Source organism: Chiroxiphia lanceolata, chromosome 1, assembly GCF_009829145.1.
Source record: "Chiroxiphia lanceolata isolate bChiLan1 chromosome 1, bChiLan1.pri, whole genome shotgun sequence".
Taxonomy (NCBI): Eukaryota; Metazoa; Chordata; class Aves; order Passeriformes; family Pipridae; genus Chiroxiphia; species Chiroxiphia lanceolata.
This window is the reverse complement of record NC_045637.1, coordinates 152,030,012-152,045,460: the sequence shown is the minus strand read 5'-3', so window position 1 is coordinate 152,045,460 and position 15,449 is coordinate 152,030,012.

Genomic DNA, 15,449 nt, shown 5'->3' with positions numbered 1-15,449 from the left:
AGGAAGAAAGCAAAGCTTCTTGTGTTCAGTGAGTCATTATGGAAATGAACATCCATGAACGCTTCAGTCCTTGAAACACGACTCCAAAAAGTTCATCCAGGAAAATGTTTGCAGTGCTGAGTGTTGCAGATCAGGCCTGTGCCAGCTGGCATGGGAGAGCAAGTGTGAGCTGACTTTGGATCTACACTAATTGCTTCCTTCTGACACTATTTAAATCTTTTCACCCTTCTCCTTTGCAGTAAATCCCCAGTGGAGATTTACACATTGCCTCATCCTGACTATTCCCTGTGGGAGTCAGCAGTGCTGCTCTGCAGTTGCTTGGATGTAGGGATATCAGTTTAGGATTGGGTTTGAGTGCCACTGTGCTGCACACCCAGGGCAACCAGGGGGTCAGGCCCACAGGGCTGTCCTGAGTCACTCAGGGCAGTGTGGAGCAGAAGCTGGGCAGAGAGGAGCTGTGAAGGGACATATTCTTCTGACCACCAGAGTCTGTGATCAGACTCGTTATTTCTGTGGTGTTGGTAGCCACTCCTGCAAACAGCCACCACAAGGCTTTCCTCTTAGTCCATAGCGAGAAGCAAAGCAATTTTGGAATCACAGTCCTCTGAGTTCACTGCTCAGAAAATGGTGTTTCCCTGTGCGGAAAAGATGTTGTAGGTTCATGAGCGAGGAATTCACGTAAATCCTTCAGATTTTCATAGACTAGTTCACTTTATTCCCTTTCTCATATAACGCCAGAGAGGTGGAAGATTAAAAGCATCTCGGGGGAAACTTTTGGAAAAGAAATAGATAATATCTATAAATTGTGTACTGATGGCAAAATAGGTAGTTAAAACAAAAACCTACATCACCCAGATGGTTTCTACTCATTAATTAATTCAACGTAGAATCTGTTGGATTCTACATTTGTTTCTTAAGTTTCTCCACTTGCTAATTAGTGTAGGGGAAGGAAATCTTTCTCATTGGTGTAATTAACACAGAGCAGTGCTGTAGTGACCTTAAGCTATGAGAAGCCAAAGCTTTAAAGAAGAACTCATAAAACTCTAATGAGTTTCCCAGATACTAACGAGCCAGCCAGCATCCATGGAGGCTGTGTGTGCTCAGCAGTCTCCAAAGGCTCTGGAATGAACCCTCTGACCCCTCTGACACGTCTCTGCTCTGCTCTCCTGGGCTGCAAGGGGTCGTGTCAAAGGCTGAGCCAGTTAATTGCACTCTGGATATTGGCATGTGTCAAATGAGTCATTCAGTCTTCTGAGGTGCAAAAATGACAAATTATAAAGCTGCTGGCGAGGTCAGAGGGAACAGAACCAGCACCCTGCAGGGATGGTGTCCTCAGGGTCCAGCAGGGCTGTGTTCATCATTGGCACAGTGGCTAATGAGCTGCCCCTTCCAGGCTGAGCAGGGAATAGTGGTTAACCTGGGTCATCCCAATCCTGGCCAACCACATCCAGCCTGAAAGCAACATTTGCACAGTAGAAATTCGGAGTGTCCTTCAGCTGGCTTGCCTGTGATTTAGTAGTTGACTCATTTAGACCTTGGGGATGATGACTGGTTGCTGACTTACAGCTCAGCAGTTCAGCCAGAGGCCAGTTGGTCCTCAGCCATGTCACCGGTGGGTCCTGGCACAGCAACTTGTCACCTCCAGCGTCGGAAACAGGGATTGCTGCTTCCTAGCACAGCATCTAAATTGACCCAGGACCAGTGTACAACAAAAGCAATGCAGACCACAGACCACAGTTGGTGAGTTCTGATGGTTTTATGTCTCCCAGGGATCCCTGCAACTCTCCTCATCGAGCAGCCAGACAGGGATTGGCCTCAGTTCTGCGAATCAGAACAGTTTAGTTTAGAAGCAACCTTTAAAGGCCATCTAGTCCAACCCCCCTGCAATGAGCAGGGACATTTTCAACTAGATCAGGTTGGTCAGAGCTCTGAGCAGGTACCTGTGTGCAGGTATTTCAGAAAGGTCATCAAATCTAGAGCAGCCTTTCTTTAACAAAAGGATTGCATAACCTTTTTGGGGAAAATAAAAAAGGAAAGAAAGAAAACAAACCAACCCAAGCAAAAGTCTAGTCATCTTCTGCTTTTTTACCTCAGTAACAACATTCAAGTGAAATTTGGACTTCACTTTTAAAATCTGCTGGTGGCTTTTATTAGCCTTCTTCTTGTTGTGTACCTTGTGCTGACAACAAACCCCTGGGAGAGGGGGCTGCTTACGAACACACTGCCAGCCAAAAATAATGTGCATTTTTCCATGCTCTTGGCCCAATGTGTATTGTGTTCTAAGCATGAAGATAGGCACATAATGGGATTTTCAAACATTCCCATATAGGCGGGTTATTTAATTCCCATTGTTTCCTGTTGGAAATACATCAGAGTTAATTGACTTTGTAAGTGCCCTTACAGGTGCTCGTGTATTTTCCAGTGTATACAGGGGTTTTTTTGAAACACATCTGGCAGGTCTTCTGCAAATATCAGAATCACAGAGTCACAGAATCACAGAATGGATTGGGTTGGAAGGGACCTTAAAGATCCCCTCATCCTGACCCCCCTGCCATGAGCAGGGACACGTTCCACCAGGCAGAAGATACTCAGTCCTGTGTGATTGTAGTGCACTGGTCCTGAGCTACATCCTGTGTATGAAGGCACATTGTCTTGGAAAAGTGGCAGAGGACACCACCACAAGCATCCAGTGCTGTAGTCAGGAGGTTTGCTTGAAGGTTTTGTTTCAGCTTTGCTGATTTACATTTTCTCCTTTCACTAAAGTTACTCACTTTTCATGTTTTACACACTCACTGCTAAAAATCTGTGACCAGCAATAGGCCTCCAGGCTGTCCTCCAAATTAACCTTCCCCTTTTAACAACAGCTGCCTCTCTCATCCTCATGCTTTTTCCCCTCCTAGTGCACAGAGATTTTCAAAGCATATTTGCTTTGGTCAGCACTGACAAGTATTGGGAAGTTGCTTGCAAGGCAAGAAAGAGGAAAAGTTGCATAAAAAACACTTTATCAAAGTTGCCAACATCATAAATCTTTAGGAATTGCTTAGTTCCCCCTCCTGCTGAACTCATAAAGGCAGAGATGTAAAATGAAACAGATCCAATCTGCCACCCCTTCCAACTCGCTGTGCTCCCAAGGATTGGAAGGAAAGCCTCAAGCTTGTGCAGCCCCAAAACTCATCGTGTGACTCCTTCAATAAATCAGCCCTTCCCACACATTCTGAAATGATATTACCTTCCAGCCACAAGACATTTATGATTCATATGGGACAGGCTCCTTGCGAAATGATTACAGCAGTCCCATCTGCAACATAAAGCTGAAATGCTGTGCAGCCAAAGTCAATTAAAAAACAAATACATCAGACTTCCTGGTCCCTGTTTCAGCAAGGAAGGATCACATGCTTTTCTCTTATCAATTACACATCAGCATCTTTTTGGGTGGTGTTATTTATTGGTTGTTTGTATCCGAATCAACAACCCAAAAAATCAAACTGTCTCATCTCAATTTTCCTGTTTACAGACAATTTTGTTGGCTCAACAGTGTGTGGACCCCTCAAAAAGGCTACATATATCCCATCTGTGTCTGTACTGAAATGAGAATATTTTGTTTGCCAGGACCAGACTAACATCTGCATCCAGAATCCCATAAGAGACTCACCTCAAACTCTGCAGATATCGTGCTGAACGTGCTGCTGTTATCACACAGGGAGCATTTGAGTGTGTGGGATTCAAAACGGGCTTTCTAAAAGGCAGTGGTTTCCCAAATATCCTTTTGCTTTACGACAGCACAGCAGAATTCCCAGCTCACCCATGTCCCAGCCTAGAGAGACACTTCAAATCTGCTGCAGGAACAGGTACCAAGCACCCTGGTTCCTGCCCCTCTCCAAGAGCAGGTCAAGCTCACCCCTCTCCATCAGCATTCACCTTGCTGAGCTCACCTAGGCTGAGGTGTCACCATGCAGGTGTGAAGGGCTGGTGTCTTCATCCACACTTAGTCAGTGGAGGTTTCATCCGTGCCACGAGTGCAGCCCAGAGAGTTGTTTGTCCTGTCCACACACAGCCTTTGGGTGACCTCAATAGCTCCCATGGACTGTGTTGACAATTTTCCCACTGTCTACAAGAGGAGCTTGGAGGCTGGTCCAGACACCTGTGGGTTACAAAGAGGGATCTCCTGGGCCAAAGCCCAGACCTTGGTTCACTTCTTTGTCTAAACATACCTGCTAAGGGCCAGCTGAGACAGCCCAGGGTGCCTGAGACATCCACGTGGGGTGGGTGGCAGGGTGAGAAACCAAACCAGGCAGGGCTCCAAAGGTGTGAGACAGCAGCAGGTGAGTCACTTTTGTGGGGCTCCTCTGTGTCACAAGCACCACATCACATTATCATTTTATATCAAGCCAAAGAAAAGCACTTCTTGTTTACTTAATCTCTCCTGTACCTCCTGCTCTTCATCTGCAGTGAAAATGCTGATTATCCTGCATTAGTCACCCAGTTTTCTTCTCTTTGTAAAACTACTATCTGTATCTTTCTAGAGAGAGATAGAGAGGGGTGAAGTCTTCAGTGTGAGGCTGTTTGCTGTTTGCTTTCTGTGCCCCCTGTTTTTCTGGTATGATTAAGCTGAGGGGGTTAAAAAAAGAAAAAAAAAAAGTAAAAGCTATAAAATAGTTCTAACTTATACAAAGTGCCAAGGAAAACATTCCCAAGCTACAGTGCAGTTTTCTGTAAAACTGCTGGCTTTGGCTGGAGAGCCAAAGGAAGAAAAGTCCATGAAAAGCAACTCAGAGTTTTCCTGACTCAGCTTTGGGGATATGCCATAAGACCTGGAGCAGACACATGCCTGGCAGGCAGGTTAGAAGGGAATGTCTGCTGTGACAATGGAGGTGAAAGAAGCCAATGCTTCCATATCCAGCAGTCCTGGGACCTGTCATCCCTCTGGCTCTGAGCAGTGTGCAGGTGGGACGTGGCTCCTGTCTGCCCAGCCCGGGAAACCAGCAGAGTTTCCATAAATGGAAAACCTCTCCTGTGGGGAAAGGCTGAGAGAATTGCTCAGCCTGGAGAAGAGAAGGCTACAGGGAGACCTCAGAGCCCCTTCCAGTGCCTAAAGGGGCTATAAAAGAGCTGGAGGTGGACTTTTGACAGGGTCATGGAGTGATGGCACAAGGGGGAAAGGCTTCAAACTGACAGAGAGCAAGGTTGGATTGGATATTGGGAAGAAATTCTTCCCTGTGAGGGTGAGGAGGCCCTGGCACAGGTTGTCCAGAGAAGCTGTGGCTGCTCCTGGATCTCTGGAAGTGTTCAAGGATAGGCTGGATGAGGCTTGGAGCAAGTCGGGATAGTGGAAGGTGTCCCTGCCCATGGCAGGGGGGTGGAATGAAATAAGTTTTAAGGTCCCTTCCAACCAAACCATTCTATGACTGATAAATCCTCCTCCAGGGAAATCAACAAGGGCACCACAGACATTTCTTCTTGGGTGACCCTTTGTACTGGATCCCAGGATTCTTATGTGGGGAAGAGTTTGATGTGTCTCACTGTGCAGTTTATGACCCCAGATATATCCCCCATTTCTCCTACACCCCCATCTACCCCTGAGGGTTCCCACTCTCTGCACTTCACCTGTTACTAACCTGAAATCCACTCTCCATAGTGCAGGACAGCATCTACTCTGCTGCCGTTACCCCTCAGGAGCCAGAGGGAATGTTTTATTAGTAGCATCATTACTGTCCACCATTCACAGTTCTGAGTGAAGAACTCAGTGAACAGCAGAACTCTGCCACTGGGAAGCAACAATATTCCCATCAGATTCCTCGTCCTGGTCACTATCTCTCACTCTCTAAATTAAAATTCCAGACCATGCTACAAACGCTTTGAGTATCATAATATAAGACTTTATTTACTTGCATAGAGGCAGGACACACATAATACCTTTTGCATATGAGATCCCCTGGGTTATCAGTGAATTCTTACCATTTTTCCACATGTTCAGAAGAGATTTTGCAGTGTTGCTGTCTGTCCACTTAACTACATTTTTGGATACTTCTAGATGTGCTCAGGCAAGATATTTCAGTGCTTAGCCCACTTAGAGAAAAAATAAAACTGCTTATATCTCAGCTAAGCTACAGAAACCTGTAATGTAGCAGATTTTCTCCCTAAACAGATTGAGGCATTCACCTGTAAATTCTTACAGCCTGAAATATATATACATATAATTTTTAAAATAAATTGTATATACATATAAACTATAAAAACACACACACACATTTATATATTTTATTTGAGCTGTATGTGAGCCAGTCAGCCCAGACTCTGCTCTGTACAGTCCCTGGAGTGCAGGATACAGGAATAAGTGACAAAAAGGCTCTACCTGTGCAGGAAGCTTAACTCAGGGCTCATTTGGGGACAGCCCTTTGTCCATCCCTTCACTACTTTGCAATGATTCTGTTTTGCCACTGCCACCTCTCTTTACACCACCAACCCTCAGGAGGATGCTCAAATCAGGTTTTCTTGGTACAGCACAGAACCCACAACTGCCTCAAGACACTGGCCATGACAATCTCCCTCTGACTTCAGCTTTCAGTGAATTTATCTGCTTCCTTCACGAGCAAGAAGGTAAACAAAGCAGGGTTTCACCTTATGTCTAACACGAGATTTATCTGCAGAAAGGTTTTCTCCTTTGGGTTTATTAGTTAATCAATACACAGCTCAGATCAAGAGCCATTGTAGGCTCGTGTTACACCAGCACGAATTCACTGTAAGCAAAGAAAAATCAGCTGCTCATATTAGTGCTCTGCAGAAAATCAAAAGGGAACTATTCAGCATTTGAGATGAATTAGTAAATGCACAGACAGTGGTTTTTTTAGACTCAGACACAGGAAAGTCAAAAATCCTTCTTTTACCTTTCATAGATGTATATTTTATCCATAGCTCTCTGGAGAAATCAGTGAGTTTGACTGATTTGTGGCCATTCCACCTTGCTGGAAACTACTTGTCTAATTTCATACCAACAGTCAAGAGTCTGCTGCAAGTGCCCAACTCTCAGGAGGAAAAGATTCAGGATCCTCATATCTCAGTATCGTAGCTTTTTCTTTTCTCTACTGATCAGGACTGTGTTATTATATATCTCTCTGTAATTGATCCATCATCAGGTTTTGCAGGTAGTGACAGGTTGTAGTAATTGCACTTTTCCAACTATTTAGTTGTTTTTGTGTATCCATTGCTTCAGCAATTCTCTGAGAGCTAAAACATACCTTTGTCTGCTTTGGTGGAGTGGGTCAGGGCAAGGGATGGACACAGAGACTCCATAACTCACCTACCAATAACCTGAAAGGATAGATCTGCCATGATATAGAAAGACTTGAACTTCCAAAATGGAAGAAAAAAAAAAAAAAGAAAAGAAAAAGAAAATTTTGGTGAGATTGGACCTAATAAAGTACAAATTCTGGCTTACTGATGTGGGAAATCACCAATGTCCAAGGACACAGTGATATTTGGGTTGCAGTCACTATTTTTTTTCCAAAAACCTCATTCTTGTCCATGACTATAATAACCAGTAAAGAGACAGGCATTAATCAGACTGATGTCTTTCACACTTATTTTCTTTTTGTTGTTCCTAGAAGAGGGTGCGAGCAGGTAATAGTGGGTTATTTTTAGCAGTGGGTTATTTTTAATTTTTCTATTAAAACTGAATTATTTTTATGTTAAAATTATTTTTTATAAGCACTTCCACATCCTTGAGACTGAAAGCAGCCTGGGCAGAAGCTGAGAAGGCTCATGGAGGCCAATTAATTCCTTCAGAATTCTTTTCCCAGAGGTTTAAAGTGGCTCCCAGTAATATGTGCTCTTCCAGAAAACTTTACCCTTATTGTGGAAAGTTCTCCTTTGACAAAAGTTAACCCCTGGATGGGAGATCAGATGTTTTCCTCCAGTCCTTGTTCTTATCACATGTAAGAGATCAGACACGTGGACACTTTGAGGCTCAGATAAAAACTATGAACCTTCTAAGGCGGCTCTTTTCAGACCTTTACAGAGTAAGGCACCACTTTGAACTGATGGCAAAAATATTCAAGGCACCACACAGGGTGGATTTTCAACTCTCAATTATCACTTCAGTAGGGAGAAAGGAAAACCTAAAATCCTTTCACTCGCCAGGGCTGTAGCAGAACTATCTAACAAGAGTTCACAGGAAATCTGTCATTACTTCATAATGCTTGACTAGGACTATCTCAAAGGGAGAAAAAAAAATGTGGAAGGGAACATAGATTTTGCAAAATGTTCATGAACTTGTTGAAAATTCTGATGCTAGTCTTCTAAAACTGTTGTTTTTCATGAATATTCATTCAGAATTCAGAACTCAGAATGATTTTCAAAACGCAAAAAAATCGTGCAAGAATAGGCAATGTCAGGAACATCATAACAAATTTTATTTTGCTATTAATAGCTTTTATGCCTTGAGAATCCTCAAAATTAATGAGTTCCATCAGTCAGCTTTTCTTTCAATGACTTGTTACTTTCTAGAGACCAATAGTTTTATCAGAAAACTCAAGGTCTTCTATTTAATCTGTGATTACTCTGTTATTTAGCCCTGTCTTAATTTAAGATTTTGATAGAAGGATTTGGTAAATATTGAAATAAAACCCTAAAAAAATTTGAACTGAATTTTAAAATGAAGCCTCAGTTAAGGTAAGATGAATTCACCCTTTGTCCCTCAGCACAGAAATCACCCACATTCCAAACCTGCCTAGATCCACTGGGATTATTTCACTGGTGTATCACTTCACTTTTATTTCAGTATAATGTGATGATGAATCCTATCTATTGATTTCTGTGGAGCTCCTTTTGATCCAGAGTGGCATAAGGGGGAGGAGAAAACTACTGATGTTATCATTATCCTTCTAGAGGAAAACAGCTCCTGAATCAGGCTGTCACTATAAATTCATTCTGCAAAGTTGAACATTGCAATATTTATTTTTCCTGAAATTTTACACAGATGAAAGTACATAGAGAAAAAACAAATTTTTTTTTTAAAATCTGCTCTCATAGGAAATAATAGGAGTAAAGAAACCACTAGTTTAAAAAGAGGGGGAAAAAAATCGTGGATACTCACAGACCTCATTATTTGTAGTCTCATTTTCATTCTATTTTCACAAAAGCTGGCAACAGGTGTGCTGTAAATACGTAAATACACACTTCCCTCTGTCTCTTTTTGCCAAAACACGGGTATCTCCTGCCAGAAGATACCCCAGAGCACCAACACTCCTGGCTGGCTGATATGACATGGGACTTGTATGTGGCCTTCCAGGGGAAGCAGCCAGAGGTCACAAGGAACACCTTGGGAGAGCTTAAATGGCAGGAGAATGAAAATGATAAGTGAATGAAACCCTTGAAGAGTTCCTGGTGTGAAACAGAACTGCACAGACCATAATGGAAGCTGGAAGTCCCCACTAGAGGCAAATGTCATTCTCATATTCTGCTCTTCACTTACAGAGTTTTAGTCCACTACAATCCCAGTGAATCCTGCTGCTTTGATTTATGTCAGTGAACACCCAAAACATTACCTGAGCACCCACAGGGTTAGATCCATGTCTTTCTGGTGTGAATCACAGGGGAATTTGGTTGTGGAATTAGCTCTAATTTAAAGAGCACATGGGAGTAGGATAAGATACAGCCCTATAATGTTCACTCTGTCCTTTTTCTGTACTTCCACGCCATGGTTCAGTAAAACAAAGCAATACTGTGCTCTTTTGATGAGGTGCTTCCTCAGTTGGCAGCCTGTGCATGTGTCCACTTGGGCATGGACACAGGGAAGCCATGGAAATGGTGGTTCCAGCCCCACCAGTGTGCAGCCTGATGGAGGTCACACAGCCACACCATCCTGTAACCCTGCTCTGAACGTTGCCCAGTACTGTTGAAACCAAACACAAATTGGTCCCACTGTAGAAATTCTTCTCTGCACAGTTCCCTCTTCTGGCCTGGAAGAGACCAAGCACAACACAAGTGAGAACTCAAGCAACTCAAGCACCTCTCCTTTTTTTTTTTTTTTTAAGAAAGAGCAACAGAGTGTGGAGTGAAGCCAAGTAAAAGAAGAAAAAATCAGAACAAAGAGGTGACCTTGCATTTCATCTCTGATTAATGCAGGTTGTTTATTGTTGAATAACACCACTAGAGACCATACCTGGTGTTCAAGGCACTATTCTGTCTATAAATAGACAGTGCTCAAGGCTGTTTCAAAAAGATATAAAAAATGCAGAAATAAAATGTCCCATAGTCCATGTTTTGAACAGATTAATCTAAGGGTGACTTCCACTGGAATAGAGGTCATGGACGACAAAGTGCACTGGAATTTTAGAGGTGTGTCCTCCCTCATCCCAGGATACTGAGATCAGTGCTGTTTTCACTGGAGAGAAGTAATCTCTGTAGAGAGATTTGAGGTGACATCTATATCATAGGTGACTTATCCCGAGTATATTCCCCCCTGGAACTGGGGATCCATTGCCATTTGAAATACCTCAGGGTACTGGAGATCTCCCCATGGAGTTGGGAGGTGTGACAGGTGACAACCAGGCGGGATAAGCCAGGTGGGTCACCCTAGGGCACAGAATTGTACAATCTGCCTTGGAGCCCCTTTAGGCACTGGAAGGGGCTCTAAGGTTGAAGTTTCTCTTCTCCAGGCTGAACACCCCCAGCTCTCCCAGCCTGTCTCCAGAGCAGAGGGGCTCCATCCAGCTGATGTTGTCAGATGGATCATACCTGATCTTTTTAAAGTGTTTGTGTACAGGCCACGAGACCTGCTCCAGACACAGCTGAGGATCCAGGACACTCACTGAGAACAAATCTGTGATAACAGCAGCAACCCTCACCCTAACGTGGCCTGACCTGAAACAGCAGAGCTGTAACAGACAGGTAGAACATGCCAGGAAGCTCTAAGTGACAGCAATTTTCTCATACTGAAATCTTTTGCTGACTTCAGACCACAGTAAAGGGGGGGAAATAGTTTTGAAGGCTTCTTTTTGTCAGCTCAGGGTCTTGTTAAATACCTTCAGTTCACGAGCACTTCAGTGCAGCTGGGAAACTGGTCCTGAAAACCCATTTTGCCTGGAGCATCAACAGACTCTGATCTAAAGAAAGGGAGCAAGAGTTCTCAGCAAAAAACCCAACCTCTTTAGGTATGAGAGTGTGTGCAATTTTAAATCCATTATCCACCAGTATACCAGCTGTGCTTCTTCCACCACTTTCTCCAACAAAAGTGGTACATCAAAGGCTGGCAGCTGTCATAATGCTTTGATCCATGTTCAAATTGCCATTCTGAATTTAATATGACATTGTTAGCTGAGTCAAAGCAAGAGAAATCTCTCTAATTCCAGCATTTAACAACCTTTCTGTCTGCTGGCCGTCCTCGGGCAGAGGAACAGGGGAATGGCCACACTGGAATCTATCTTGGATCTATGTTCCTGTGCTCTGTGATAGTCACTGGCATAGTCTCTGTGTTTCAGAGACCCACAGTACAAACCAACCCCATCCTCTGAGATTGTGCCCTGACTCATTTTTTTTTTTTAAGGAAAAGAGAAATAACTTTGACAATATAATCCTATTCAACATGACTGAAGGAGTTGATAAGGACAGAGCCAACATGTCTGAAATAACCTATTTGCCCCCAACATCCAGTTCAGGGAGATCTACAGAGCACCTTCAGAAACCAGCAGCATCACAGTGTTGAATGTTTGCATTTTCTGTGGCATTTTCCACGTGGAGGAGGAATCAGGAGCCCAGAATTAGCTTTGTGGACGCATTGACTAAAGGCAACTCCAGGCACTCACGTGCACACCAGCCATGGGATCAAACAGCCCTACAGTTTGCAGAGCAAGCCCTTGGCAATCCCAGCAGAAGCATTTGAGTTTCAACAAGTGACTCCAACCAGAAATTTCCAAAATCAGCAAATTCACCCCCTTGCTCACAGTGGCCCATCCCTGCTCAAGCTGTGAGGGCTTTTTTGGAATAAAGTAACATTTGTGTAGGTCACAACCAGCTCCAACACAGCATGGAAAAAACTGCTTGTTCTAACACCTTGTTCTGATGCATAAAAACAGATGGTGTAACTATTGTTATCTTTCCATACCAATGGGAACAGCATAGGAAACAGGGACCATGCAAGGAGATTATGGAGGATAGATATTGTGCTGTTATTCAGTCCTTTGAACAGCCTGGGGCACCAGCTAAGCTGGCTGTGAAGCCACAGAAAGGACACGGATGCTTCCTAGAAATCACAGGGGAATGGTGGGTGAAGATTCCCCTTGCAGGATTATTCACACATTTACACTTGGCTTCTTCAGAGATGTCCAGGAGCCAATCCCAAGGAAAGCAAGTAGAAATCAGGGAATGAGGCAGTCACCCACTGAGGCTAAAGACTCATTTTCTCTTGATGCTCAGTTACTAAAAGCCAGCAGGAGTTTCAGTGGAAAAGGCTTCCTGGCTCCTCTGTGGTTTATGCAGCCAACACGTCACCCATTTAGCTGTCTGGAGTGAGTGCTAAAACATCAGAATGGAACATAAATTACTCTCTAAAAGGAATCAAGGTTAAAGGACCAAAATGAATGTGTTAAACTGCTGAGCACCAAGTGAAAACTGCAAAATGCTAAACACAAATTACAGATACGTACAGAAACCAGCCATTCCTCTGTCCCCTCAGTGACAGCAGGACATTCTCTATAAATATCTCCAAGCTTGACATGTTAGTCTTGATTCCTAGCCATCCAGGGCTGTTTATTGGCCCTGTGAAAACCCCAGGGCAAAGCAGGAGAATCATGGATTCCATGGTCAGCCTGGTTTCATCCCAGAGTGCTGCAGCTTTGTTGCCTCCTGATCCTCCACTTGCATCCTCCTGCTATGAGAAGCCAGGAAATGCAAAGCTAAGAAAAGATTCATCCTGCCTAGGGGAGTTTCACACCACAAAAGCTTTGAGAAGCCATTCCCATTCTACCCCTGAGTTCGAAATCCTCGCTGGATTTGTAGAATTTAATATTCAGTAGACTCTGTGCTCAAGGGGCCATCGGCTCCGTTGGACTGGTGGGGACTGGAGACTTCTGCTCTCTCCCTGTTTTCTTGCAGGCACAGAAGCCAAAGTTCTGCAAGAGAGTTCAAGCAGAATTAGTCGTCCTGTTCCTGACCAGTTCAAGATCTCCCCTTTCAACCTTTCCAAAAAGACAGCTGTAAGGGCTCCTTAAGGATAATCCCAGTTGGCATCTCCTAAAAACACCTTGAAAACCTCTTGAAGGGACCCAAGCTTCCAGATCATAAAGAAAGCACCCAAGAGAAAGTTCCACAGCTCTCCCCTGTTCAGACCAAACAGCTTCATGAGCCATCTGCTGCCCTCCTGAGAGAGTGTCTTCACCCATGAACCAGCTTTGGGAAATTTCCTGTGTGGTTTAGAGACTGCTACTGCTGGTTATGTGGAGGGTCAGCCTGTCTCTCCCGAAGCTCAACGTGCTTTCCCTGATCTACTTCCACCACGTCTCTGCTGCCTGCCCCTGCTCCAGGACCCCTGAACTCTGACATGTCACGCTGCGTTGGCAAACCCTCTCATAACCTAAGCCCCTCTGCAGGTCAAGCTGGCTCCAGCTTTTCCCCTTTCTAGTGAGCCATTTCCTTCTTTACATCCTCCCAGGCCTGCTGAGGAGCTCTCCAAGGAGTTTACAGTGTCAAAACACACTCGTAAATCAGTTCTCTGCAGCTCTCCCAAGAATGAGCACACAGGCGCCGCCGTGTCCCTCCGAGTAATTTCCCACCGTCCTGTTTAAGAGACACGAAGCTGCTCAGTGGATTCTCAGCCCCCAAAAATTCCTTCAGCTTTTTTCTCATTGCATTACAAGAGTGTACAAGTAGGTGTTTGCAAACAAGCCCAGCCAAACTCAACACAGACATCAACAGGGAATTTGACAAGCTGTGCAATGCATTATCTCATCCCTGCAGCAGCTTTCACCCACGTCTTGTCCCATCAGAAGCCAGTTTCCTCACTAAAAAATGTCAGGCCATCTCACTAAAGGATGCTCAAAAATATCTCATTGCCTTACAGAATCTTGTGTTGTTCCTGACTCTTTTCAGCAAGTTTTTTTTTGATTGTTTCAGCATATTGACAGTTCACCCTTCCCTATAACACTGAACAATCAGTTGGGTGCTCAGCAGCAGTGAAGGAACATTTCTCAACTTGTCTTCTCCACCTCCAGGGCCTAGTGGCTGTTGGTAGCAAAGTGATACCTCACACTGACACAGCTGAAATCCACTAATAATCTCCTGCTGGGATATTGCTTTCTCACCCATTGCACTGCTCCAGCAGCAGAACTACTGAGTAGCTTCCTGCCAAAATAAATGCCACTGAGAACTCCATCTGTCCTTCCTTGGACTTTTCAAGTACAGAGTGCCTTGAACCAAGAAAGTGGCATCAGGAGAGGAAAAAAGGGCCAGCAAGAAGCCCATCTCTGACCTTGCAATTGCAATGAGTCTTTCATAACACACAAGGAAGTCAACTGACTCTGGGGAAGACAAGGAGGAAAGGGGGACCATGTGTCTCACCTCCATGGCTGTCAACACATTTCTGACTTGTTAGAAAACCTGGCTCTTAGCCAAGATGCTCTCTGTTGTCACATTTCTGAGCAAGACCTAGAGGGTGCAGCCTTGCACTGGCAGTCCTTGGTTGTGTGTGAGATCCTTGCTGACTCCACAGACAGCAACAAAATGTCCTCGAGAAGTGCAACCAAAAAAGAGATGTGGCTGGGAGTTGCTCTGACAAGGGTAACCCACTGAAAACCCAAAGTCCTGCAGTCTGGAGATAGTGCTCTCAAATATAATTCTCAGAAATCTCAGCAGTGACTTTGTATCCATCCCTCCCACTCTAAATATATCTCAAATTTTAGCACAGTGCCAGCACAATGGGGTGCCTAATGCAGAACATATGTCCATCTGTATTTTAATCCTGGAAAAATGTACTCAGGCTTGAGATGGGATGTTAGAAAGTGGCTGGTCTGCCACCCAGGTCCCCAGTCTCTTCCAAATGCCAAGTGTCCTGGGGATGGAAACCCACTGACCTCTAATAATAAAAGCCATCCCCAGAATTCCATCTGGTGCCTGGAGGAAACTCATGTCATTCAGCTGCACAGGAGAGACTGTTAAAGCTTTCCATTAGATAATCCCACCCTAGAATCTTTATGGCAAGGCAGAATTTGGTGCACCTGCCGTGGTTTCACTGGGGAATGCCTCCATCACAGCCTATAACCCAAGATTTGGGATAACAGCTTTACTTTCCCTCACTGGAGCACCAGTGCCAACACTTGCTCTATCACCTCTCTGCCTATGTTCTTCATGCACAGTGTCCATCCTTCTGAGCAGCTTCCTGGCATCCCATCTCTATTGCTGAAAATAGTGGAGTCTGTAGAAATCTCAAGGATTTTCCCTTTACCAGACCAGAAATAAGT